Source organism: Rattus norvegicus, chromosome 16, assembly GCF_021556685.1.
Source record: "Rattus norvegicus strain SHRSP/BbbUtx chromosome 16, alternate assembly SHRSP_T2T, whole genome shotgun sequence".
In the NCBI taxonomy this organism is placed as follows: domain Eukaryota; kingdom Metazoa; phylum Chordata; class Mammalia; order Rodentia; family Muridae; genus Rattus; species Rattus norvegicus.
This window is the reverse complement of record NC_141549.1, coordinates 48,729,906-48,756,685: the sequence shown is the minus strand read 5'-3', so window position 1 is coordinate 48,756,685 and position 26,780 is coordinate 48,729,906. Positions and strand designations below refer to the sequence as shown.

Sequence of the window (26,780 nt, the reverse complement as noted above, 5' to 3'; positions counted from 1 at the left end):
CCCTAGCTTTGCTTATACAATTTTTTGGGGGGTCACATTCAAGTTTCACATTAGATTTGATATTTCTGTTCAGTTTGGTAAACACATGAGCAATATCATTCTACACCTGCAATCAAATTCTCCAAGTACCCTTTTTATTGAAGATGCAGTCTTTCTGCCAATGTGCAATTTTTGGCATTGTGTTTGTCAAATATTAGATATATTTACATGCAATCATGTTTTGAACTTCCACATTTTTCACTAATGTTATGTTTTATTAATGATAGCTCTGTAATATAGCTTGAAATCTTGTATGGAAATACCTCCAGCATTCTTGACCTGTACAACCATATTCTGCACCATTGAATTTACAATAGCTAGTAAATGAAGACACTTTAAATCTCATTGAATTAATGAATGGATAATTATATATATGCACATATATATATATAAAATGAAATTATATTCAGCTGTAATAAAGTGAAATACTGATATTTGAAGTATGTTTGTAAAGCTAGAAAGTATTGCAGTGATTAATGTAATCCTGACCCCAAACGGCACTTTTTATGTGTCATTTGAGGATTCTAGCTCTGAAACTTTAGATTTGAATATGTAACTTGAAGAATCCAGGATAGTATAAGTAGACCGAGTGGGAGAATGGACAAAAGAGCAGAGTACAGTGATGTATAGGTATAATCAACTATGAGATGGGAAAAACAAAGTATGCACTTTAGCTGAACAGGAGAAAAGAAGTCAGTCAATATTCCTAACCAACTGTAAAGCCTGTGAACCACATCAATGACTAACAGAGAATACCGATTCAAGGGTGAAATACTGTCATTCTACCTAATAGGACTTAGGTTTGTTCCATATGCTCATGTTTTTAACTTCCTAATCCACTACCTGTGACTGGGGAAGAACCTACTACTGCCATATTCATCAAGTGAACACAGCACTCTTAGGAATGCCTGCTGTACCCACAGATAAATGTAGTTCTAACTTCTCATCAAAGAAGCTACTTCTTGTCAGAGATGAAGGTTACTATTGAGATACACAGCTGGGCAAAGTGCAGAGACTGATGGATAATGGAGTGCTCACCACCTACTGGTAAAGGTACAATGTTGCCCCTGTGCCTAAAACTTAGAGATAGTTAGTTTCAGATGAGGGGTCAAGAGATCCTAAGAACCATAAGACTGAGATGCCTCGTCTTAATGTCTTCTAGATATAGCAGAAAGGCTTCATTCATGGAATAATAACATTATGAATGTTTTTAAATGAGGTCCATACAAAGTCACACCTATTGACGTGCCAACATAGATGATGGAAATGTCACAAAATTTACCTTCAAATGAAGCAATGACAAAAAACCACAACTACAGATGAAAATAAGTATTCACAGGAACAAGATCCTTGATAAATTTAAAAGCAGAGTGCTTACCCTAAACCTATGTACATATGTGCAATATTGAATCAATTCAAAGGCTTTGTGTATACGCATATGTATCCAAGAAACATGCATATATATATATATGTATATATATATATATGATTTCTTTTGGTATATCATTACAAATTATGGCAATGTTAAGTAGCCTCATGTTTATAATACAGTAACAATATAACTAAAAGGGAAAAAGTCCCGAAGATTAAATTGGAATAAATTAAATATTAAGGTTTTATGAACTCATGTGTGCATCTAGTTTTTAATATGGACCACAATTAATATGTCAATATGATCAATCTAAGCATGAAGAGTTTAACTGAGTGAAACCACGTCATAGGACAATGTTTGCAAGACTACATGTGTTATACCTGTGGTACATTTTTCCTACTAGAGGAAGCCTGGCATGTCCTGATTTGTCAGCTTCTCGATAATCCCTGAAAACAATCCCTAAAGGTGTTTTAAAAATACTGTCATAAAGCTCCAATTAAAATAAATTCAGTATCTTAAATATTAAAAAATGTTTGTCACATTTTCATATTTTACCTGCTTTTCCTCCACATACAGGTCCCGCTGTGTTTATCTTTCTGTTAGTTCTTCCTTATCTCGAAGCCCCACCTTTTGTTTTTATCAGTTATTCCATTGTTTACATCTCAAATGATATCCCACTTTCCAGTTACCCCTCCCCCAACCCCTCATCCCACAACGCCCTCTCCCCTTCACTTTTCCAACATGAGTGTGCTCTCCCACCTACCCACCCTCTCCTGCCCACAGTTTCAGCATCACCCTACACTGGGGCATCAAACCTCCCTGGGATCAAGGGCCTGTCCTTCCATTGCCATCAAGCAAGGCCTTCCTCTGCTACATATGTATCTGGAGCCATGAATCCATCCAGGTACACTCCTTAGTTGGTGGTCTAGTCTCTGTGAGAACTGGGTGATCAGGTGAGTCTATATTGACATTTCCCCTTTGACATCAATCAGTATTACTCCTTCGTTGAATAGTTCATTAGTCTCATAACTAATATACTGTAAACTACAAATTATATATAATCTGCTTTCTCATCTCACAGAGCAATTATTGTGACAAATGTCAGTAATGCCTACTTCAACCAGTAAATCTGTGATAGCATCGTTATGATCAATGTGTAGCCCTGTCTGGAGTACCTGATACAGTTACCTCTACTTTAACCTTTATTCCAAATATCTACCTCACTTGTCCCCCACCAGCACTGCTGAACTTGCTTCTCACTTCGGCAGCTTTGCACAAATTGCTCTCCTAGTCTGCAGAACTCTTATTTTTCAAGTCAGTGTAAATGTCATTTCCCCCTAGCAAGTTTCTGTGACCTTCAATCTAGTATAAAATTTCTTGATGTATTCTCTATTTTAGTATCCTGAAATTTTAAAATGTAACAACTTGCACTCTAGTTTGATGTCTATCTTTTTTTCCTAAAGTGCACCAGGAATGCTACAGCCCCGTAGGTTTGTGTGTGTGTGTGTGTGTGTGTGTGTGTGTGTGTGTGTGTGTACATACATATATACATTTATTTCTGCTAAAGTTATATGAACAAATTATCACAAAATACTTAGACCTGCTAAAATGAATTAACAAACATTCCTCAGTTAATTTGGAATGCTTACTTGAAGCAAAATATACATTTTTCTATTTATTGAAATATTTTTATTTATTTTTTATTTATTTCTTTTTAGACTCCCAATTTATTCCTATCCCTGTCCACCCCCTTAGAGTTCCACATCTCAGACCTCCTCTCTGCTCCCTGCTCCCCGCCCTGCCTCCACGAGGATGTCCCCAACCCACCCTCCCCACCAGATCTCTAAACTCCCTGGGGGCCTTCAGTCTTTTGAGACTGAACCCAGACCTAGCAGTCCTCTACTGTATATATGTTGGGGGCCTCATCTCAGCTGGTGTATGTTGCCTGATTGGTGATGCAAGTGTCTGAGAGTCTTGGGGGGTCCAGGTTAATTGAAACTGCTGGTCCTCCTAGAGGGTTGTTCTCTTCCTCAGCTTCCTCCAGCATTTTGCTAATTCAACAAGAGAGGGCATCAGCTTCTGTTCATTGGTTGGGTGCACATATCTGCATCTAACTTAGCTGCTTGTTTGACCTTTGGAAGGACAGTCATGATAGGTCTCTTTTTGGGAGCACCCCATAGCTTCAGTAATGGTGTTAGATCATGGGACCTCCCCTTGAGAAATATTTTTAATATTATTCTATTTATTTTATAAATTTTTGTTCAGAAATAACCACCCCTCTTCATCTAGACTTTTTAAGACAATTTTAATTCATTCATTTTCCTTTTTTCTAACTTGTTAGTATTCTCAGTTATTTTATTGTTCCTTTTGATCTATGGCCTTTGTTGTATTAAATACCAAATACTTTCTGGAATCTTACATAATATAAATAAGACACTGAGAAGAGTTTACAAACCATTTCATTATTATATAATTCCTATAGCAAACATTCTTCATACTTTACAGTCTTTTTTAGAGTTTATGGCATACTTTAATAATTCAAACAGCATACTATTTTCCTTATACTTCGATTTTATTACAATCTATGAAGTGGTGGCATATTATTTCTGTTCATGCAATGTAGAGTTTTATAAAACTGTATGTACTATGAAGTCACACACTAAATTAGATTGTTTAACCAGTTTTGCTCTAAATAACCTGAAATAATAGCATTAAAACTCTAATGAAATCAGTGGTATTTAATTGACATGGTGGCTTACTGACAAATAAAAAAGTGTGTCAATCAGTGTACAACCTCAGTTTAGAAATAAAATGCAGCAGTTTGCTGGCAGAGGCAATGGAAGGCTAAGGGGGCCTCACAGTGCTGGAAACAGTAAGGATTGCAAATATTGGGCAGAACACTCCAGTAAACCTTTAAGACAATTCACCATTGATCTTAAGAAAAGCAAAAGCGCTGAGTGAAATGGTGTCACCAACCATAAACCTCAAGGCATCTTGATTAGTTTAGCTCTGAAAAGATATGCTGTATTATTCAACTATGTTAGCAGGGACATAATTAATGTTACATAAAATATTAATCTGGAGAGAATAATATGTTATTTAATAAACAACCATCTTCATAATGTAGCATTCGCCTGTCTACCACAATCTCTTGTGTGCATTTTCATGACCAAGTTCTTCTTTCCGTAGGAGTAACACACTGCATCAAGGGCTGATGCCTATGAGAGTAGTTGGGAAGCCATGTTCCTCAAACTGTGATGCTCAAATGAATGAGATAAAGGGCTTCTTAGCAAGAAAATTTGCTTTCAAATTTAGTGTGCCCAGGAGAGATCTGTCATGCTGGTTTCTAATAAGCTCCTGAGAGATGCCTCATTCTTGGTTTCCTCAATACACTAGTAATCTAAGTAGTGCCATTTATAGAAATGGGACACATGCCATTCTAGCCATTTTAGTAGCTACACAAGACAATACTACAGGCATATATTTTACCAAACATATGTAGTAATTTTTACATGAAATTGGCAATAATCAGTGGATATATGATATTATCTTAGTGTATATTTGTATGCGTGCACACTTTTGTTGGGGGTTGGTGTATCTCTGGTGATGTGGATTCCAGAGGTCAGCACAGGGCATTTTCCTCTAACACTCTCTGCCTTATATTTTGAAAGAGAGTCTCTCATTGAACATGGAAATCACCTGTTTCCCTATCCTTGCTATCACAAAAGCTTCTGGGAGCCCGTTGTCTTTCTTTCACTAGTGCTGTGTTATAGGTCTAGACAATATTCCTGGCATCTTATACAGTTCCTTAGGTAGGAACTCAGGTTCTTATGCCTCTGAAGCAGGTGTTTTTACCCACTGTGTCACTTTCCTGATCTCCTGTATTGCATCTTTTAGAAATATCCACCTATGTTAGCGTGTAGCATGTTCATAAAAGGTAACTGACACATATTTCCTATATTTGACAGGTGGAAAAGTAAACTTACATTTCCAGGTGTTTCAACATATTAAAACATTTTAGTCGCTGATGTAAGCCTCATATTTTAAAACTAAATTTAAATGAATTCAAAAATAATTTAAAAAAATTAAAAACTGTAGCCTAGGTTACTACAATTTAAATGCCGAGGTTCTATGTGTAGCTTGTATCTTTTACATTGTATAATATAGCACGATGATTATAGTTAGTGTTTCATATAAAGAGAGCTAACGGCAAGTTTCGGCAAACGACATCCAATTTGTATTTTAGTAAATGCTCGACATGCTACATATTCTGCTGAATGCCTCCATTAAATAAACTAAAGGAAGAAGAACTTAATTCTAATATATAAAAATGCTTTATGAACTCCATAGGCAGGGACTTAGCTGGATCGCTGCTGTCAGAGCTCGGAAATGTGAAACACACAGGACATAAGTTTTCATCTCTTCATTTCCCACATGGAGAGAACATGTTTCCCTTGCTTACTCCCTGCAGGGAAACATCTGTCTCTTCTCTCCATCCACATCATTTTGAAAGATGTTTATCCCACAGCTCCTCGGGTTACTGATTATTTACTTACTGTCCTTCCAGACCAAGCTCAACCTTTCTTCTCTTCTCAATGGGGTTGGCACTAGAGCTTGAGAAATAAATCTATCAGTCTTGCAGCCTTAAACTAGAGTTTCAGTCAGATTTTCAGTCGGATTTTTTTTAAATTTATTTTAGGGATAGAAAAAGGAAGAAGATAGGCAACTTGAGTTTTATGTTTAGTTTCTGTCATGTTTTTCTGATTTCTTTCCTTTAGAATGCATCATCATGAATGCACCTCTCAGGTGCTACATGACCCACTACTCTACCACAATGCAAATGCTACATAGCATTTTCAGCAGCCCTTGAGCCCATTGTTCCAGCCGAACAAAGTATTCACTCCAATATGTTGGTGGCAGGCTCAGGGGGAACTAATTCTCCCAGGAAGGGGTTCCCCACTAGTTATCAATACACCAGCCAGCTCATTTAGAAAGAACTCATCTGGTGTTCATTGTTGATATCCATCTTACCACTAGGATATATTTTCATGCTTCCAAATCTGAATCTGTTATATCAAACCACATCTATTGAAAACTACTACACATATTTTTCACACTTTGTGTTTACCCTGAAAAATACCATAGTCCTATGAAACCATCACTGTAATTCCTTCAATTCCAATTTGAGATCTAGATAGGCAAATATTAAATTGCGTTATGTTAGGTAAAAATTATGGTTAAGATAAATTGCAATAAAGAGAATATTTTATGTTAATTTTAAAACACATACCAGAATTTTTCAATATCCTGATAATGTTTTCAGAGAAATCATTTTCAAAGAAGGAAAAGTAAAGAAACGATGGGATTTCAAGTATTTTATTAATAAAGTAATTTATGCTCAAATTTCTCTTTTTGTTGCCTTACAAATTATGTATCGAAAATTAGTTTCTTTTTTTCTATTCAATTGGATAAATTATTACAGTATTTACTTCTAATATGCTTTGCTATATGTATTAATTCATTTCCCTCTGCCATCATCACTAAGTTTAGAATGTTTTAGTAGCTATTTCAGCTGTCACAGAATTGTGCTGCTGTCTTGTTCTTATGTAGATTAACTGCTGTGTTATACATGTCCTTCTTCATATTAACATTAAGGAAAACGTCTCTGAGAGAATTTCTGAATGAGTAACTTCTTGCATTCCCTCCACATTTCCTGGTGAACTCACTGCTGTGAGAATTCATCCTCAGATCCTCACAGAAACTCTTCATCCTGGTGTCTACAATGACCTTTCTGTTATTAACCTCAGATCACATCTTATTTGACCTACCCATGTCCTATGTACACTCAATCCTACTTAATCATTTCGCTTTTCTTTATGTGTCATCTTTGTCTCTTTGACATCTAAATGCTGAGATGCCCCAGAATTTAGTCCTTGGACATTTTTCTGCCTTTGTACTCAATTTGCAACCTCATCCATTCTCTTTACTTTAAATAGGCTGGCAAGTCCCAAGTCTCCATCTTCAGCCTCAGAACTCACTACAGAATTTATTACTTATATAACTGAATTTTGACATCTCCACTTGAATGTTTAACAGGCATAGAGAATTCATTAAAGTTACAGAAAGTCTTGCAGCAAAGTGAATATTGAAAGCTTTGCAAGAAGTTTTTTTCATTATTTTCATATCCCTTATTCTATTCCCACCATTATTTCAATAAATATAACCACGTTATTCAATAGCCAGTCTGAAATCATCACATTTATGTCATCCTCTCTTTTTTTGTTTTTCACCAAAATAGCTGATATGAACAATTTCTGTTGATTCTATTATCAAAGTATGTACAGGAACCTACTCATTGGAACAACTTTAGTTTCATTACTGACACTCAAGTCAATCATAGAGTCAGCAGGGCAAATGCAGTATCCAATGCATCTCTGTAGCTTAGTCTTTCATACTCAGGCTCATATAAGAAAAAATATACCAACTACCATTTTTATTCAATTATACTTCCCCTACTATATGTTTTTTAAAAATTAGCACAAATGTTGTGTATGATGTATGTTTATGAAACAGTATTATTTTTATCAGTTATGTGTAAGAATGATGAACTACAGAGAATCTAGGTCAATGCATCCAGATGTCACACCAGATTAGTCTTAAGAATTGAGGGGCTCAAAGCAGGGAGTAACTCCACAGAAAGACCATCAGAGAGAAACTCGACTACCCGTCAGAGAACGTACATGCGCTGCACCTAGCCCCCACCCCTTCACATATATGTTGCAGATATGTAGCTCACCCTTCACATGTGTCCCCCAGCAATGGGAGTGGGGACTATCCTTAAAGGTTTGCCTGTCTGTGGAATCTTTTCCCCAAACGGCTTGCCTCATCTGGCCTCAGGGGAAGAAAGTGTGCTGTAGTGATGGACAGAGTAGGAAAGAGGGATACAAAGCGGGGTCCTGGACCCTCTCAAAGGTGAAGGAGGTGGGGTTGAGGTGAGCAGCTGTGGAAACGAGCAACCAGGAGGAGGGGAGTGATCAGGATGTCAAGTGAATACATTAAGAAAATAGATTGCATAAAATAATTGTCAATAAATGAGTGTTTTTTTAAGAATAGATATAGCCTAAACTATTTGGCAGGTCAATCTCTTATATTTGCTATATTTAATAAAAATATTTTGTTCATATAAAATGTACATTATGTTGAACACTTTCTTCAAGCCTTTGAGTACATTCCAATGTTTACTCAGTTTCAAGACAGAAAATCCCAAAAGACAATTTCAAAGTAGGTCCTAAACCAACTTCTGTTCCTATGACCCCAGGTCCCATTGCTTACCACATTCCCTGAGCCTCACCTCTTTAACCCCTTTGCTGTACTTGAAATACTTTGGCTTTCTAGTTGGTAATTTTTCTAATGGGCATTTCCTTTTTCAAGTGGCTCATAAATTCCATATTTACCTGAATCATCTTCCCAGGGAAGTCTCCAGTCATCTAAAGTTCTCTACCTGGAATTTTCGGACCTTCTTTACATATTTCTCTAACACATCACATTTCACACAGTTGTTATTCTTCATTTCCCACATTTCCTTATGCTGTACCACTTTTCAGAATACAGTATTAGTAAATAAAGTTTTGATTAGTTAAAAAAAATTGTAACTTCCTTATGGATATAAAACTGCTACACAAGTCGTCAAGTAAAAGCTAGAAAAGTAAAAACATGAAATTGTAATTTTCAAACTCTCAGCTCTCATTTGAAATATTAAACATTACACTGAGTAAATAGAGATTCCCATGTTTAGGTTCCATGTTTCCAACTTCTGAAAGATTCATTGGACTCAAGAATTTTCAGTGTATTTTATTAGCATTGAACACAAAATACTGTCTAAACATTTATGGTGTGGAGACAAATTTAGAAGCATAAGGATTGCACAGAAAAGAAAAACAAACATCTATGGCTGTATCTTCCAGGAGATAGAGTCAAAGTGCAAACCCTACACCTACTTCATGAATGCAGCAATGACTACTACTAATAAAATATTATTCACTATACAACAATGACCTAATGGTAGGATTTGTATGCTCAGAAAGAATCCAAAGCAAAACCTCCAACATGTCTTCATTTATAGTCTGAGTATGAATTGCTTTCGTTTCTTTGTTTTTTATTTTTCACGTATTGGCATTGAGTCAGGATTTATATTTTATTAAAATAGAAGAAAAAGAAGTGCCTGTATAAAAGTAAAGAATGATATGAATAAAATATTGTATGTACATAAGTGACTCAGAGGTGATACTTTGAGTGCTAAGAAACAAAGAGGTACAGAGTCTGTTGCTTTGCAACTGAGTCTATACCTTATTTTCTTATCAGACCAAGTTCGGCAGTTCTAAATTTTTATGGTTTTTATTTATTTATATCTCAATGTTGCCTGCTTCCTGATTGCCCCTTGCAGAGTTCTTTTCCCCAATCCCTCTCCCATTCACTTCTGAGAGGGCACCCCCCTCGGTATTCCCTACCCTGTGGCACCCCTTCTCTACAGGATTAGGCATATCCTCCCCCATTGAGGGCAGACTTCTCTTACATATGTGCCATGGGCCTTGGACTAGTCCATATAAGCTCTTTGGTTGGTGACTCAGCCCTTGGAAGCTCCCTGGGGTCTAGGATAGTTGATCTTCCTATTGGGTTGCCATCCTCTTCAGTTCCTTCAATTCTCTCCCAAACTCTTCCATAGATGTTCCTGACCTCTGTCCAATGTTTGGCTGTGAGTGTTTGCATCTTTCTCAGTCAGCATCTAGTAGAGCCTCTCAGAGGACCGGCATGCTAGAGTCCTGTCTGCAAGCACTACATAACATCATTAATAATGTCAGGGATAGTTGCATACCGATGGGATGGATCGCGAGATGGGCTGCTCACAGGTCAGCCACTCTTTCAATCTTTTTTACATTTTTGTCCCTATAATTCTCTTTCACAGTAGCAATCTTTGGTTGAAATTTTTGTGGGTGGGTTGGTGTCCCCATCACTTCACTGAGGGTCTGGTCTGACAACTGGAGTTGGTTTCTTCAGGCTCCATCCCAGGTTTCTGGGACTTTCTAAAGGTTCCCCATACTCCAATCCATGGTAGCTGCATATTTCCATTCATTTTCCTGGCCCTCTGAGGCACTTTCCTGCCTGTTCCCATACGTAATTCTGCCCTCTTTTCGTGTTCCCTTCCCTCTCCCACCCAAATTCCTCCCTCCCTCTGCCATCCATGATTATTTTGTCCCATCCTTCTAAGTGAGATTGAAGCATCAAGACTTGAGTATTCTTCTTGTTTAAGTTGTTTGGATCTGTGAGGTGTAATATGGGTATTCTGAATCTTTGGCTAATATCTAATTATCAGTGAGTACAATCCTTGAATATCCTTTTAAATGGTCTGGTGTACCTCATCTGGATATTTTCTAGTTCCATCCACTTGCCTGAGACATTCCTGATGTCCTTATTTTTAACAGCTGAATAGTTTTCCACTGTGAAAATGAACCACATTTTCTATATCTTTTCTTTTTTTGGTTAACTGAGTGTATTTATAAAGTGAAAAGATTTGTCAAAATACCTTTCCCTGGAAAAATAAATAGAACAGACAATGGGTCTACCAAAGTTCACATTCACTCTGGCAGATGTCAGTGTGGTACAGTTCGTGACAAGCACAAAGTGCCCTAATTCCCCCAGAACTGATTAGCTTCCAAGCTGTTAAAATAATTTTCTGAGATTTCATCATGTTGTTATTTGGCTCATTCTGCGTCATCTTCAGCCAAGGTCTGAGCACTTAAAATTCTCTGACTGATAGTTGGAAGTTTGGTCAGAAACATCTGGAACTTTGGTGGTGGAAGTCTTCTGTAAAACTTGCAGCAAATACTGAGGCTGTCCACAAACAGCCATTACATTTGTCAGGTAGACCACATACTTCTCTTACTCACCTTGTGCTAATAACTTTTCACCAAGATGTATCTATTCAAGGAAGGATTTCTAAACAGCTTCAGCATCTTTTAAATCAGATAACTCTCCTTAGCAAGCTTCTGTTTCTTTCTTCATTCTCGAAGCCTGTTCTTGAACTTGGGGTTATTCTGTCTTTTGCGGTCGAAGTAGATGCAGTATCCGCTGAAGAGGGCACTGCACATGCCTGCAGGGATGGCGCTGCTCCAGCCCATCACCTTCACTTGACTGGGGCATGTGCCAGGCCAAGGCAGCCCTCCTGGCAAGGGTTAGCTATGACGGATTGGAGCATAGCGGCTGCTAGCTGTTGCCTGTCTGCAGTCCTTCTATATCCATTCTTCAGATGAGGGACCTCTGCATTGCTTCCATTTCTAGCTATACCAGGTAAGGCTGCAATGAAGATAATGGAGCAAGTGTTCTATGGTAGAGCATTTTTGTGTATATGCACAAAAGCAGTACAAATGGGTCTTCAGGTAGAACAATTTCCAGTTTTCTGAAGAAGGGTCAAATTGATTTCCAGAGTGGTTATACCAGTTTGCAATCTCACCAGCAACAGAGGAGTGTTCCTTTCTCTCCACATCCTTTCCAGCTTGTGCTGTCACTTGAGTTTGTGATCTGAGTCATTCAAGGAACCTCACGGTGACTGGCAAGAAGACAGAGAAAAGAAAAGAGGGATATTTAGAATAGATGATCAGAAAAGGAAAAAAAGTGTGACCCCAATAGTATCAGAATCTTGAAAGGAGGTATCTGTGATTCCAAAAAAAGCATAAATAAAAAAAATATATCTATAACTCTATACAAGTTAACAGCTAGCATATTTGTAGATATTTTCAAAGTGTCCCATTTTACAACAGTGCTTTGAAGCATCAACTACTCAACTAATAGGTAGGTTCTTGATACTGGCTGCCAGTTGTGCCTTGGATTTCCTAGGTCAATCACTCATGGTTCAGGAAGGGATTTCTTTAATACCGGAAAACCAACTTTAACTCAGTTTTTCTTTTTTTTCTTTTTCTTTTTCTTTCTTTCTTTTTTTTGGTTCTTTTTTTCGGAGCTGGGGACCAAACCCAGGGCCTTGCGCTTCCTAGGCAAGCGCTCTACCACTGAGCTAAATCCCCAACCCCAACTCAGTTTTTCTTATCATAGTCCTAGAATGTATGTTTTACACTCACTGATAAGTGAATGTTACCCCAAAAGCTTGGATTGCCTAAGAAAAAATTCACAGATCATATGAGGCCCAAGAAGAAGGAAGACTAAAATGTGGATGCTTCATTCCTTGTAAGATAATGTCATGTGAATGACAGTGACATGTCATGTGATAATGTCATGTGAATGACAATGACAGGTGAAGTCAAGTACAAGATAGAACACGGACTGTCATTGCATGAGAACGAAGGGTGGGTGGGAGAAAGTTTTAGAGAGGGGAAGGAGATTGGAGCATAGGGGAAAGAAGTGGCCAAGAGAACATGGAGGCAGAGGTTAAGATTCCTCTCTGCATATTTATAGGTTGTTATGAATATTCTTAAGGGATGGATGTGTACAGGGCTTTGTGTATCTAGATGAGTAAACTGTTTGTTATGTAGGTGGGCAATTATATCTTATCAATTGGATCAGAAGTTATTGTGTTGTGTGTTCTTTCATGTGGTGATTTAAGTTCAAGAGAGTGTGTGGTGGCTAGAGATGCTAGCCAGCCACGAAATTGGAATGTGTATGTCTGGCATGGCAGCGACCTGCCTTGGGGACTAGATGGGCAGCAATATTGTTGCAAGGCTCAGAGAGTAGTCATCAGCAGTGTAATATGGGATGGAACAAAGTAGATTAGACACTTTGCTGACTGAGATGAAGATATCTAACAGATATCTTGGGGCACTAAGTTGCCTGACCTAGAGCGGGATAAAAGACAGCCATTATTTTAATTTTACAGCAATATTCCTTCTTAGAAGGGAGAACTAAATACTTATGGGAGGAGATGCATGGACAAACAGTGGAACAGGGACGAAAGAAAAAGTCCTACCTGGGGATCCATATGGTATCATATGCACTTACCAATCCCAGTCACTACTGCTGATGCCAAAAAGTGCTTGCTGACAGGAGCCAGATATGTCAGATGTGTCTCCTGAGAGGCTCTGCCAAAGCCCAACTGATACAGATGAGTATGGTTACAGTTAACCATTGAACTGAACAAGGAGACCCCAATGGAGGAGTTATAGAAAAGACTGAAGGAGTGGAAGGGGTTCATAACACCATAGGAAGAGCAACAATATCAACCAACAGACCACACCAGAGCTCTTAGGGACTAAACCACCAACCAATGATTACACACGGAGGAACCCATGAGTCCAGCCACATATGTAGTAGAGGATGCCATTTCCCAGCATCAATAGAAGGAAGAGTCCTTGGTCCTGTAAGGGCTCATTTCCCCAATGTAGAGTAATGCCAGGGCATTCAGGTTGGAGTGGGGAGGTGGGTGAGGGTCAGAGCATTCTCACAGAAGCAGGGGAATAGAAGAAGGGGTTTGCGAGAGGGGGAAAGGGGGATAACATTTGAAATATAAATATGTAAAATATCCAAGAAAAATAAAATTAAAAAATTAAGCATAAATGTATTTTAAAAATAGCCATTACAACCATAGGATTTTGAAGTCACTATGATAGAAAAATATCATCAATGCATGGTAGTGGAGACATCTTTCAGATTCTCACAACATAAACAAATGTTATTCCCTTACCAGGTTTCTGCTCCATAAACCCCGTCCTCCCTCTCCCCGTTTCTATGAGGGTGCTACACACTCCCACCTACACACTCCTGCCTTAACGTCCTAGCATTCCTCTATACTGGGGCATTGAGCTTTCGCAGGACCAAGGGCCTCTCCTCCAATTGATGCCAGAGAAGGCCATCCTCTGCTACATATACAGCTGGAGCCATGAGTGCCTTCATGTTCTACAGGGCCTGGAAAGCCAGAAACTGGAAACTTGATGGCCTCAAGACCTAGGGTACAACCAAACATGGCAAAACAATAAAATGCCAATGAAATGATTCCGAATGATATTCTTTTGTACTCTGATTGGTGCCTAGCTTCATCACCATCAGAGGGTCTTCCTTCTCAAGGTGATGCGGGAAGATGCAAAGATCCATGGGAAAACATAAGGGCAGAAACACTGCTCTTAATTCTAAGGGCCTCCTGGAAGCGGTGCAATGGCCCAGTAGAGAGACTCCACCTTGAGGATTTCTAGGTGGAGCTTGGGGTAACCCCTAGGAAGAGAGAGAAAAAAGGTGATAGGAGTTTGAGGGTTTAAGGACAACAGAAGAACACAGCCTGTGGAACACAATCAACTGAGTAGGGGGCATAGGGGCTCACAGAGACTGAAGTAGAAGTCATGGAGCCTGTATGGGGCCACACTAGGTCCTCTCCATACATGCTGTGGTTGTTTAGCTGGTGCTTTTATGGGACTTTTAACAGTGGGGTAGGGAGTGTCTCTGATTATTGTCTGTTCTTGAGAACACATTCTTCCTCCTGGGTTGCCTCATCCAGACTTGATATGAGAGTTTGTGCTTAGTTTCATTTAAGCTTGTTATGCTGTGTTCAGTTGATATTCCTGGGTAGCTTATTCTTCTCTGAGAGGAAATGGGAGGAGTGGATTAGGAGGGAGATGTGGAGGTGTAGGGGAATGGAACCTGAGGAAGCCGTGTCCAGAATGTATTGTAAGGAAGAAGAATAATTAAAAAGGAAAAAGGAACAACAGAAACAAAACCAAAACAGTCATCAGTCATCATTACACTGAAAATCTTGAAAAGTCATCTGCACTGTCATTTCTTCTTTAGTAAGCCAATATAATTAAAGTAGCTGTTATAAGTAAACATGTTTAATGTTGAGGGACATTTACAGCCAGTATTTAAGTTTCCCTTACAGCTAACAGATGTGCAACCATGCCACCGTGGTATATTTTTCACTCCAAATAGTAATAAATTTAGTCCTTTCTCTCCATTTATCCACAAAATGAAGTAAAATGCTAAATTTTCTTGCTATTTCAACAGCAATGTGCTCTAGTTCCCATGAATATGTGTCATTGTTGAAGACTTCCAATCAATCAAAGACATGTAAATACATGGATATGTGTATATGTTACACTTCTGATGGCAAACTGGATTTTGCCTAGCTCACAGTATCTAGTTTCTCTAAAGATTTAGGAAAGCAGAGAAATTTAATTTCAAGGTCTAGCATAAAGATTCAAATGCTATATTTTATATAATGTGCGTGATACTTGACCATCATTGATTTATTGAGATAAGGTAAAGCATTTATTCCCCGGGTTTGCATGACACAAGTGTCTATTTTTTAGCTTATTTTTCATGGTATTAAAGGATTCAAAAATGTAAGACTTGGAGAGGTAACAAATTACATTCTTGATTTTGTTGAGATGACATATTTCTGACAGTTGGTGGTAATACAGTCTACAGATGTATTGCCCAAAAGTTCAAAGAAAAATATCTGTAGCCAAGAGCTACAAGAGAAAATGCATTAACGTTCTATATAATCTATAGAAGACATTTTCTTCTGAATGATGCCCCTTTTACTATTTATTTTCTGAAAACAGGTAGCTTTGGAAATAGAAAAAATAGACAAAATATCAGAAAATTGGTCATTTGAAAAATCCTGCTTGAAAGCTTAAGTTTTAAAAGAAATAAGTACAAAATTAACATACACCCCAACTATTTAGGTGGAATCATTACCCTCTGTGATTATACTTTCAAGCATATTATTCAAGTTGGTCTTGGTATAGGATCCTTAAACCAAACATTCTTTATGATATTTGGAGTTGACTGATAAAAGGAAATGATCAGAAGAGAAGATGTTTGTGCTTCCATACGAGCTTTAAAATAGCACAATAAACAGGCTTTTAGCGAGGACTCTCAATCTACCCAGCGGACTTTGAAAGTGTTTCATCCCAGGCTCAACAATTTTAAGCTGTCCCAGGAAAATGTAGGTTTGACATTTAAAATGAATAGAATTTTTACAATTATATGCACACAACTTCTTCCCATCTCCTCTTTGCTGGTGATATTCAGTAAGAACAACGTAAGAGATCATTCTAAATAGTAGTCCCATTTTTGAAAGACATTTCATTTTTCTTACAGTCAGGAAAACTTCCAACTCATTTCTACATTCACAGCGAGCACCTGGATCCTTCTCCAAGATGATCTTATTTTTGGTAACTGATTGTGGGCATGATGAGGGCTTCATTACATTTCAGTGTGGTAATTATACTCATATATGTAACATTGAGAAGTAATATCTACTCTGAAATTTCTGAAATTGGCATTTAAGCACTTTTGGAGGTATAGTTTATGTTAAGAACTAAATGTCTCAGTTACCAAACATTTAAGCATTTTTAAGATGTCAAAGTAAATTACATACTTTGGTGAAGACTTTTGATTCATCAGCAGGAACATGATTTAAAAATTAACTTTAAAAGATTAACAGCACACAGACTTTTAAAGGTTTGGGAACATAGATGAATACTTCCTTTATTTTATCTGTTTAGTACTTCTCCAAGAAAATGTCAATTTAAAGACAAAAACTTCTTTCGTATATGATTGTGGGTAACATTAACTGTGTTTCCTGCTTTCAGGTTTGGACCATGTAGTACTTCTTTTATTCCATAGCTCTGAAAGGTCTGCTCCCAATTGAATTGGTTGCTAGTTTAGTATATTGTACATCTCGAGTAGATGTGTTCTTTACAATGGCAAGGGTGCTGTGTTGTTAAAAATAGACAAAACTGCTGAAATGACATCCACAACCTTTCACACAAAAGTTTTCATATCCATCTGTATATCTAGATTTTACCTGAGAAATTTTGTTAACACACACACACACACACACACACACACACACACACACACACACACACACACACGATTTACCAATAATGCATCATGTCATGTCATTTACTTCAAATTTATTCTTTGGTATACATATTATATTCTTATGCTTTTAGAAATAAAAGGCATTTTTATATTAACAAGGTTATTTTCCCATAATACTACTTAAATAATTGAAGGTTGACTAAATATCAGGCAAGGTAAGATGTCATTCCTCTTCAACATTCTTAAGAGTTGGTCTCAAAGCTTTTCATAAAGGTGGTACAAAATCACAGATGTATGCTTTAGGCTCATGTCAGAAATGGTTGAAAACTCTATCTTAATTCTGAACCCAGTCTACTTAATTGTGTCAAGTCATCAGCTCAATTTATATTTTTCAAAGTCAATCACAGCAACCTGATAAAAATCTAAAGATATTTTCATGCTGAAAATAGCAATAGAAAAATAATGAAAGCATTCGGTAATCTTTATGTCTCCATAGGAACAGAAAACTTTACAAATGTACCAAATTCACTACTGTTAACAGCCTATAGTATCCTTGAACCAAAACTTCTATTTATGGTAGGATTCAATGACATTACATGGCGTGACAGGACATAGAACGGTAAAGTGCACACACGCCTTTAGATGGCAGGCAGCAAAGTCTCATGATACAACTCAGGCAAATAGCCAAACAAACAAACAAACAAACAAGCACAGCAAAATAACCCACAACCAAACAGCCAAAACAAAGGAGAACCAAACCAAACACACAAAAAACCAAGCCAACAACAACCACTGAGATTTAGTACGCATTTGATTTTTAATTAGTTTGTGACTGTTGCACATTCGGGGTCTTTCATATTGCTAATTTTCACAACACCTTGCCTAGGATTGCAGCTCCCAGCAGGTTATCATGGTGAGGACAGTAGGCACTGACCATTGGAGACATGGCAAGGAGGAGTTTTCATGGAAAACCAATTGCAGTGCCCCAAAGTGTCTGGTAACTTGAAAATTAACAGATTTGTGTGTGCTCAATGTTTAAAAGAATAGGGGTTTAGTATAGACACAAAATTAATAGACAAAATTAGAACTTTAATTCATTTCATGTGACTTTCAAATTATAATTTTCTGAAATCTGAAACAAATTCCTCTGAAGGTAATTGTTTGTATTCTTGTAAGACAAATATAATCCAAAAACACACTAAGGTATAAATGTTGTGAGACTAAACATTTTTTAGAAGGCTTTGCCACTATGGCAATGTGGTGGAACCTAGATATTACTTTTCTCTTTTTTCTGGATAACTACCTATCATTCACAGTACCACATAGATGTCTGTCTTAGAAAAAGGAAAAATACTTTTAACCATTATGAATTTGTTCAAGGTTAGTACTAATTAACACTTAAGAATCAAATATTTTGATCGTGTGACCATATCTCTATACGGAAATTCTGCTTTTTCTAATATTAAAATATTGAAGTCATGTTTGGGAGGTTAAAAATGAAAGTCTCAGTATACCTGGTGTCGTGAAGGCCAGAGATGATGCTGAATCCCCTAGGACTTGAGTTGGGAAGATTGTGAGCTACCATGTGGGTGCTAAAAGTCAAATAGGGTCCTCTGCAGGAACAGCAAGTAATTTTATGTACTGAGCCATTTCTCCCAGAAGTATGATTTATAAAGTTGGTCATAAGCATACATAAATTGTGATATTTGAATTATACGGATAAGTTAATTGCTTCATTCTGAATGCTTGATTAAACACACTTATATGATATGTAGGTTGTATGCTTAAATAATAAAATATTTCAGGTATCATCTAGTTGAAATTTTAAAAAATAAAATTACTTTATATCATGAAATAAATTTGTGAATATAAATAAACATAAATTATACATTAAAAGTTTACTTTTTTGGCCATACATGTCTCAAAAATTACATTAATATAACAAATTTATAGATTACATATTCAAAACCAGACCTTCATCTTTGCATGGTAAGCACTATCAGATGTTTCTCCCTAACCTAGGATGTTTTGTTTTTGCCATTTGCATTTTTCCAAACAGAGTTTCTCCATCTAGCTCTGGCTGTCCTGTAATTGGCCTCAAGCTCAGACATTTATCTTTCTCGGCCTCCCAAATGCTGGGGTTGAAGTTGTATACCACCGCTATTCAGTTTTCGGTAAACATGTAAGTTTGGGTATGTTTATTATAATTTGCTATTTTTATGTAGAAATTACAAGGTTCTTATTATAGAAACATTTTGTCCAGTAGGAAATTTCAGGTTTATGTAGAGTCTTTTGATTGTTCCCTCAAAATTATTCCATGCCTGGTTTTTAAAGGTAAAAAAGATTTCCTCTTATAACTGCATCTCAGAGATGGCTTTGCATGTTTAGAAAACATATTTGTTTAATTGATTTGTATCTGTACACAAAACATGATTCATAAGTCATACAGCCACATTTTGCATCTGTAGAAAAATACAGAGATAATTTTAAAACCTGTAGTAATTAATTACCGTGTAGCAATTAATTTGTGAAGAAAGAAAAGATCCCCACAAAGATTTAGAGGTATGATTTTTGTATCTGAAAGGACAAGTTTATATTTCTGATTCTAACAATCATAAATTTAATTCATTTTATATTTTTCTAAAGTGAATTGAATATATTTCACCCACTTTTCTGACATGATAGCTTGCTAGCGAATGTGCTTATTTGCTATTACAGGGAAGACATATTTTTCAGCATTTATTTTTTATCTCTTTTAAATTCTTATCTTAATCCGTATTTTGTGTTCATGTAAATCACAAGGCCATGACAAACTGTATGGATAAGTCAAGGAAAAAAGCACAAAGTCAAAGGAGAATTGTTTTCCTCTGTTGCTGACTTTATCATGAGTTAGACCATGAATTAATTAATTTATCCTCTGAGGAACAGATAATGTTTAAAGCCTCAAACTTTTTGCTACATAGTGTATCAAAAATAAACACCTAAGCAACTTTCCTAGTGAGGAGGAATTTAATATGTCTCTAGGAACCAAATATTAACTTCCAAGTTCAACTTCATATTCTCTTACAGATAGTGCAAAATCCACAGGGAAACAGGGTAGAATCGTCAGTTCTTTTCAGTCTATAACTGCTAAGAGTTTTATGAAATGTAGCTTGTCATCATCACTACCTGTACAAAAGAAACTATCAGAAGCACTACTATAGAGGAACTGAAAACAAGCTTTGGAATAGAAATATTCCCTGAGCTAGAGACCTGGGCACAGCTTTATCCCAGCTATGGCATTTGGATTCAACCTAATTGAATTTAAGGTGTATATGGATTCTGAGACACAAATCATTACAAGATAATGGATGGTAATGAGAATCTTTAAATTTGGAGGAACAAGTTAAACTACACAATTGTCCAATATACATTGTAAGGAGCCTCAGAAGCTAATAACAGGAATTTTAGCTGATTCAGAGAGGGGTTCATTATGAGGAATAGAATGTTAATAAAAAATCATAAGAGGGCTCTTTGTTCTTCTCTTCTCTGCTTTTGCCCTCTTTCCTGTTCCTTCTCTCTCCATCCCCCACCCCTTCCCCCCACATGCCATGCCCATGGCCTGCCTTCTTTACTTCTCCCCTCTTCTACTCTACTTCTCTCATTAAACCTTTCCACGTGGAAAACAAAAAAAGAATCATAAGGGAAAAGGAATCCAGAAAGAGTATGTGGTGTGGAAAGGGTGTAAAAGTAAACAGATAGTCCAAAAGGGCAATGATTATAATAATAATAATAATAATAATAATAATAATAATAATAATAATGTGTTCAATGCCTTAAATAAAGATCATTTGTAGAAAGGATTCAACAGCCTTTGGATTACAGGTTATTTGGGAGAAAGTATTACCCATTAGTAAGTGTATTTAAAGCAATTTGTATTTATATGAATATGGTTTCACAAGCTAGTGAGAGTCTAAGAATTCCTTCTGAGTATTGACTTACATTTTACTGTATCACTTATTATTCACTAGCTATTCTACAAAGATGATTAATTTATTGAAACCAAACGGTCAAATTTTGAATTTTTTTTCTTTCTTTGCCTTCTGTAGGCTATTGTAGTAACTGTTTCCTAAAAGTTTTTAATTAAAGCAAATTGTTAATTAGTAACATTCCATTCTGTGTGGTGGTTTTCTAACTCCAAATGGCTTTCTTTGGATTTGGATGAGTTTGGGGAAATCCTTTACTATCTGATTCTATCAACTGCAAATTTTGTACTATGCTTTCTGATGGCAGATACTTAAAACAACAAAGAAGCAGGCACATCTGCAGGAATCAAGCAATTCTTATCTCCTTGGAAAAGAAGAAGCTAGCATTCAGATGAAGCTTATAATATTGGGATTTGATGGTACATGGTATCAGTGAAGAACCATCTTACTGCTTCAATGCACTCTTCTTAAATAAGAGAAACACAGTCTTCCTGGCCGTCGTTCTATGTGAGCTATAACAGTAAGAGTTTTAACCTACTTCATATTTTCTGAGTTAATTCATCTGCTTCTCTGCATTCTATCTCTGTGGTTGAAGCACATGGTTTCCTCTGATCTGACATTCTTTTACTTATTGAACCCTGCCATAGCTAGCTCACAGGTCTAGTCATGTTTTCTGTTTGTTTAGACAATTAAAACCACTACTGACCACTAATGATTCAGATTGATTTAGCTTTTATTTATTAATCCTTCAAATTTTGGACACAATGGTATGCTTATAATGAGGTTTTCTTTTCAACCTGTCTTAGAGATAATTAGGCGCTTATTTTTGCTGAATAATGTTGGTGTGCATGTGCGTGTGTATATGTATGTGTCTGTGTGTGTATCTATGTAATAGACCATGTACATCTTGAAAAAGGAAATTAAGAATACTTTACTTGTCTATTTCATTAATAATGTAATAACTAGAACGAAATGTTTGCAAATGTTTTATTTTTATTGATTTATTTTATTTTTTAAGAAAGGAAGGTTTTATTTATCTCATAGTTCAAAGGATCATCTGAGACAGTTGGTTATAATATATTCACACAAATGTATATATGCTTGTGTTCAACTTGCTTCTTCTTCTTCATGCAATGCAAAATCTCAGCTGTTGGAATGGTGCCGCTGAGAGTAGACAAGTCTTCCTGCCTCTGTTAATCTAATAAAGATAATCCCTCACAAAGACGTTCAGATGTACATACTTAGGTGAGTCTAAATTGCAATCAAATTGACAATTACTATTAACTATCATAGGATCAACCAAAGGCAGTAAAATGTGTATGATGCTGACATTGAATTTTGGATCTACCATATTTATATAAATATGTCACAAATATTCTGAGTCTTATTGTCCTGCAGTTATAATTAAATAAGTCCCTGATATTAATAAAAGTACAAACTAAACAATGTTCCTCACAGTAACTACATACACACAAATATATACTGTCCACATATATGCATACATGTAAATATTATAAACATTTGAATTAATTTATATATAACAACCATAGATTTACTATCATTATTTCAGTTTACCACATTAAAATATGTTATACAATTTTCCAAGTCACACAACAAAGCGGCAGATAGCGGAATAATGCTGAATATTCTGCCATTGAAGCAACGCACTCCACTGCCTCTGGCTGAAGAAATAATTTGAGGATTTAATACAGTAAAGTTTTTTTATTAGGTCATGTATATTTTGAGATTATAAGACACTTATTTCTTCCTTTCCTTCACTCATTCAACCCCTACTCACATTTTCATTTCCTTGTTCTCTATCGATTTTTTCTTTTTTTAATTGGATATTTTATTTATTTACATTTCAAATGTTAGCCCTTTCACAGTTTTCCCTTCAAAAACCCCCAATACCACTCCTTGTTTCTATGAGGGTGCTCCACCACCCACCCACCCACTCCTGCCTCTCCACCCTACCATTCCCCTACACTGAGGCATAAAGCCTTCACAAGACCAAGGACCTCTTGCAACACTGATGTCCTCACTGTCATCTTCTGCTACAAATGCACCTGGAGCCATGGGTCCATTAACGTGTGCTCTTTGGTTGGTGGGTTAGTCCCTGGGAGTTCTTGGGGGTCTGGTTGGTTGATGTTATTCTTCCTATGCTCCTTTACCTCCTTCAGTCTTTTCTGTAATTCCTCCATTGGGGGCCATTCGCTAAGTCCAATTGTTGGCTGTAAGCATCTGCCTCTTCTGGCACAGCCTCTCAGGAGACAGCTATATAAGGCTGTTGTCATCAAGCATTTCTTGGAATTCACAACAGTGTCTAGGTTTGGTGACTGTATATGGGATGGATCCCCAGATATGGCAGTCTCTGGATGGCCTTTCCTTCAGTCTCTGCTCCACACTTTGTCTCCTTATTTCCTGCCATGGGTATTTCCCCTTTCTAAAAAGGAGGAAGCATTCACACTTTGCTCTTCCTTCTTCTTGAGCTTCATGTGGTCTGTAAAATGTATCTTGGGTATTCTGAGTATTTGGAATAATATCCACTTATCAGTGAGTTCATACCATGTGAGTTCTTTTTGTGATTTGGGTTACCTCACTCAGGATGATATTTTCTAGCTCCATCCATTTGCCAATGAATTTCATGAAGGCATTGTTTTTAATAGCTGAGTGGCACTCCATTTTGTAAATGTACCACGTTTTCTGTATCCATTCTTCTGTTGAAGGGAATTTGAGTTCTTTCCAGCTTCTGGATATTATAAATAAGGCTGCTATGAACATAGTGAAACATGTGTCCTTGTTTTATGTTAGAATATCTTTTGGGTATATGCCGAGGACTGGTATAGCTGGGTCCTCAGGATGAACTATGTCCAATTTTCTGTGGAACAGCCAGACTGAAATCCAGAGTGATTGTACCACATTGCAATCCCAACGAAAACGGGTTTTCTCTACTTTCTCACCAGCATCTGTTGTTATATAAGTTTTTTATCTTTGCCATTCTGACTGGTGTGAGGTGGAATCTCAGAGTTGTTTTGATGTTTTGATTTGCATTTCCCTGACGAGTAAAGATATTGAACATTTCTTCAGGTGCTTCTAGGCCATTTTATATTCTTCATGTGAGAATTCTTTTTTTTTTTTAGGTCTGTATCACATTTTTTGGTTGTGAGCCTAGCCTTTAACGGCTGAGCCATCTCTCCAGCCCTGCCATCTCTCCAGCCCCTGTATCACATTTTTAAAAAGGATCATTTGGTTTACTGGAGTCTAACATCTTTTTATATTTTGTACATTATCCCTCTATCAGATTTAGGATTGATAAAATCTTTTGGAATTTGTTGGCTGCTGTTTTGTCCTATTGACTGTGTCCTTTGCCTTACAAAAGCTTGCCAATTTTATGAGCTCTTATTTGCCTATTGTTGATCTTAGAGCATAAACCATTTATGTTCTCTTCAGGAAATTTTCCCACATGTCATTTTGGTCGAGGCTCCTCACCTCTTACTCTTCTATTAGTTTTAGTGTGTCTGCTTTTATATGGAGGTCCTTGATCTACTTGTAGTTCAGCTTTGTATAAGGAGATAATAATTGATAGATTTACATTTTTCTATCTGCTGAACTCCACATGAATCAACACCATTTGTGAAAAATGTTGTCTTTTATCCAACTGTATGGTTTTGTTTACTTTGGAAAGATTAAGTGACCATAGGGTGTGTGTTTGTGTGTGTGTATGTGTGTGTGTGTGTGTGTGTGTGTGTGTGTGTGTGTTCATTTCTAGGTCTCCAATTCTATCAGTTCTATTCCATTAACCTACTTGACTGTCTCTATACCAATATCATTATGTTTTAATGACTATTGCTGTGTAATACAGATTGAGGTCAGGGATGGTGATTCCCCAGAATTTCTTTTATTGTTGAGAATAGTATTCGTTATCCTGGGTTTTTGGTTATTTCAAATGAAGTTGAAAATTGTTCTTTCTAATTCTATGAAAAACTGAGTTGGAAATTTGATGTAGATTACACTGAATCTGGAGATTGCTTTTCGCAAGTTGGCCATTTTTACTATATGAATCCTGCTAATCCATGAACATGGAAGTTCTTTCCATCTGAGATCTTCTTCATTTTCTTTCATCAGGGACTTGAAGTGCTTTTCAGACAGACTTTAGCTTGTTTATTTAGAGTCACCTCAAGATACTTTATTTTATTTGTGACTTTTGTAAAGGATGTTGTTTCCTTAATTTCTTTCTTAGCCCATTTATCCTTTGAGTACAGGAATGCTACAGATTTGTTTGAGTTAATTTTATATCCAGCCACTTTGCTGAAGTGGTTTATCAACTGTAGGAGTTCTCTGTTGAATTTTGGGGGTCACTTAAGTATACTATTGTATCATTGCAAATAGTAATATTTTCACTTCTTCCATTCCAATTTGTATCATTTTGACCTCCTTTTGCTGTCTAATTGCTCTGCCTAGAACTTTAAGTACTATATTGAATACATTGGGAGAGAGTGGGCAGCCTTGTCCAGCCCTTAATTTTATTGGGACTGCTTCAAATTTTTCTCGATTTTACATGATGTTGGCTACTGGTTGGTCTATTTTGCTTTTACTATGTTTAGATATGGGCTTTAAACTCATGATCTTTCCAAGACTTGTTATATGAAGGGGTATTGAATTTTGATAAATGTTGCTTTTAGCATGTGAGGAGATGATCATGTGATTTTTGTGTTTGAGTTGGTTTATGTGGTAGATTACCTTGATGGATTTACCTATTTTGAACCATCCCTGAATCCCTAGAATGAAGCCTACTTGATCATGATGGATTATCATTTTGATGTGTTCTTGGATTCTGTTTGAGAGTTTTTATTGAATATTTTTGCACAGATATTCATAAGGGAAATTGGTCTGAAGTTCTCTTTCTTTGTTGGGTCTTTGTGTGGTTTTGGTTTCAGTGTAATTGTGGCTTCATAGGTTAAATTAGGCTGTGTTCCTTCTGTTTCTATTTTCTGGAAATAGTTTGAAGAGTATTGGTATTAGGTCTTCTTTGAAAGTCTAATAGAATTCGGCAGTAAATCCATTAGGTCTTGGACTGTTTTTGGTTGGGAGACTTTTAATGAATTCTATTTCTTTAGCAGTCATGGGACTGTTTAGATTGTTTATCTGATCCTGATTTAATTTTGGTAACTGGTATATGTCTAGAAAATTGTCCATTTCATCCAGATCTTCTAGTCTCCCAGTATTATTGTGTGATGTGCAACATATGCTTTGAGTTTTAATAAAGTTTTATTTATGAATGTGGTTGCTCTTGCATTTGGAGCATCAACGTTCATAATTGCAAGTTCATCTTGCTAGATTTTCTCTTTGATGAATATTAAGTATCCTTCCTTATCTTATTTATAACTTTTGTTTGAAAGTTGGTTTTATTGGATATTAGGATTCCTACTCCAGCTTGTTTCTTGGGACAATTTGCTTGGGAATATTTTCCATCCTTTTACTCTGAGATACTACTCTGAGGTAGCATCTATCCTAGTCACTGAGGTGTATTTCCTGTATACAGCAAAATGCTGGCAACTGTTTATTTATCTAGTCTGTTAGTC

At 36.6% G+C, this 26,780-nt stretch overlaps 1 protein-coding gene and 1 pseudogene; both read right to left on the bottom strand.

Moving 5' to 3' along the window:
* The window catches only part of Erich1 (glutamate-rich 1), a gene marked incomplete at its 5' end in the record, with an annotated part of 52,793,804 nt that overhangs the window by 34,907,678 nt on the left and 17,859,346 nt on the right, over positions 1-26,780 (bottom strand).
* On the bottom strand, positions 11,170-11,586 carry LOC103693955 (mitochondrial import receptor subunit TOM20 homolog pseudogene; annotated as a pseudogene).